General features: G+C 48.9%; 1 pseudogene; it reads left to right on the forward strand.

Moving 5' to 3' along the window:
- LOC109847186 overlaps positions 1-2,981 on the forward strand; it is an 8,202-nt pseudogene extending 5,221 nt beyond the window's left edge.

Below are 3,038 nucleotides of genomic sequence, written 5' to 3' on the forward strand. Positions count from 1 at the left end.
ATCAAGATCCACGCTTGAATAACACCAAATTACCGTAACCCAAACAAGAAAGTCTCTGACTCTCTGCACATAATGCCACTGAATCCCCTCAAATTTCCTCATTCTTTAATCCAAAACAGAATATCTCAGGAGCGCAATTGCTTTTGGATCTGATCTAGATCTGATACCAATCTGGGGTTAAGAAATATCTCATAAAGTGGATAGAAAAAGAGACGAGACTTTGAGGAGAAAAGGTTTTGGGCCTCCACCAATATCTCCATGCACCAAGACCCAAGCCACGCATTATGGGTTACAGTCTGTACTTCCTCATTTTAAATCTTCCATATCCTTCATAGTAGTAGAATTCTCAATATTTTATATAATAGTGGATAATAATTCATGCATCATGTTGAAAGCATAAGTGCGAGCCAACTTTTTAAGCACTTGGTTTCAGTCCTTTTGCCTTGCTATTCAAATTGCATTCAATGGATTACATCCAAGTAGGAGAGAGATATACATGGAAAATATATCTAAGGGCTCGTCTGGCTGAGAGGAAAATGAGCTACAGAAATAAATACCGTATAAAATTTATGTATTTCAATGTTGTCGTACTTATTTGAGCTTATCTAACATTTGTTCGTGTTCCGTATAGTGAATGTAGCCTATTTCACACGAATTTATTCATATGTTTATCTAGTTTAACGTATACGTGTATGGTTAGTATTACATCTGATTCAAATACGATATGTTTGCTCCGCAGTCGTCACTAGCCTTATAAGCCCTCATACACACACTATCACATTGTCTTCACTGCTAAAAATTTAAATTTTAAATTAACAATCATTCTTTAGATAATGAACCTAGGGGTGGGCGTGGACCGGCTCGTCGGGTTCAAGGCCGAACCTAGTCTAATACGGGCCTATGCGANGGATGAGCCGAAACCGGCTCACCACCATGGGGTTCTTTTTCCAAATATTTCTTAATGTTTTCCTATTTAAAATATATTAAACTTGTATTTATATTTATAAAATTATATTTAATTTATTTTTTTCTATTTCAAACTTTTTATTTTATATTTTGTATGTGTGTGTGATGCACAAAGATAAGCATCACATAGAAAAACATCACAAACATATAGACATATGTGATTCGGACCATAAAGAAATATCTATATCCACGAGAAGTTAATAACTTTTATTTAGTTTAAATTTAAATCACAAATACAAGAGAGAGAAAAATATGTTCATTGTAAATGTTTTTTTTGGAGGAATCATAGGTGATTTTAGTACAAAGCGTCAATAAGAATTTGATTACAAATATAATCTGGACTATCCTCAGCATTTGAAAAAGAGGTGCATTTATATATGCTAACATATTGAGCTAGTAAGTGTGTGCAAATGTTACGCGAGCATCAAATATGGCTAACATATATAAGAAGAGTTAAAGGTGTTGAGAAGACTCCAACGATCCGCCAAAATAACATGTTAAACATTTATAATTAATTAACTCGTGTCGGACGCCGCCTCTTTAGTCTTGGGTCCGGGGTTTAAAACGAGCATGGACCCATGACCCGCCTGCCAGTGGCGGCCTGATGGGGCGCGTCCCCTTGTGGATCGGCCGAGTTCCAACCCAACCATGCTTGGGCCGGTTCGGCCTGCGAATTCTAACCCTATATAACCTATCCACTCTCACTCCACTAACTCACCCCGCCCCGCCCCCCCAGCCAGTGGCACCTCATTCTCCCCCTCAAAACCCTCCCTCAACTATGCCATCCATCACCTCCTCCTCCATCAGCTACCACTCCACACCCTCCACCTCCTCCACCCCTCCCGCTCCCTCCTTCATCCACCTCCGACCTCCTCTCCCTCCTCTCCTCCGATCGCCACTCCGCTCCTTCCTTCCCTCGCAGCCTCCCCCAACCCTCCCGTCTCCTCACTCGGCCTCCGGCAAACCCCCTCTTCCGCACCCGACCTACCTCCTCCGCTCCTCCCTCGGCTCCCCCCTCAACCCTCCTCCTCTCCCTCGGACACTCCAACGACGCCCTCCTTCATCCCCTCCTCTGCCTTCAACCCCTCCCTTCTCCTCCTCCTTCAAGCCCCTCCCTGTTCTCTCCCAATGCGGCCTCCTTCTCCAGCCTCTTGCCGGCCTCTTCCTCCTCCTGCCTTCAACTTCACCTACGGACTCCTCGCCTGTCTCCGCCGTCCTTCTCCCAGGACTCGCTCTCCCTCCGGCTCCAACCCGTCCCAGCTTCACCTCTCCGAGCTCCATCACCAACTACAACCGGCTCCTCGGGTCCCCTCCCAGGGCCTCCTCGGCCTGGGCCGAGGGCCCACGTCTCCTTCGTATCCTAGACCAAGCCCCTATACTCCTCCACATTCTCCTACTGCCTCCCCAGCTTCCGCCTCCGCTTCCAATTCTCCGGCTCCCTTCCGCCTGGACCCCGCCGGCCAGCCCGTCTCGCATCAAATCCACCCCTTCTCCTTGTCCAACCCCCGCCGCCCCTCCCTTACTACGGTCAACCTCCAAGCCGCATCCGGCTCGGCCGCAGCCTCGTCCCCGTACCGACACCGCCCTCGCCCTTCAACCCGTCAACCGGCGCCGCGGCCACTCGGCACTCATCATCGACTCGGCACCATTGTTTTACCAGATTAGTCACGCCGGCGTATGAAAGCAGTGAGGATGGTTCAGGCGGCGGGTTGAAGCGTCGTGCTGACGGCGCTTTGGTGGGTTCGACACGTGCTACCACGACCCGGTGAAGGCGCCCACGATAACGTTCGAGTTCGCCGGGATGAACGTGACGCTGCCGGCGGAGAATGTGATGATACATAGCAGCAGCGGGGACCTGCAGTGCTTGGCGATGGCTGCGGCGCCGGAGAACGTGAACTCGGTGGTGAACGTGATCGCGAGCATGCAGCAGATGAATCACAGGGTGCTGTTTGATGTGGCCAATGGGAGGGTTGGGTTCGCCCGTGAGCCCTGTACACACGCCTGAGATTGATGGGCTCTGAACTGGGCCCATGGTGAAGGTGACGCCCGTGAAGGGTGATGGTTGTTTCGGG

Source organism: Asparagus officinalis, chromosome 7 (assembly GCF_001876935.1).
Source record: "Asparagus officinalis chromosome 7, Aspof.V1, whole genome shotgun sequence".
NCBI classification, from domain to species: Eukaryota; Viridiplantae; Streptophyta; class Magnoliopsida; order Asparagales; family Asparagaceae; genus Asparagus; species Asparagus officinalis.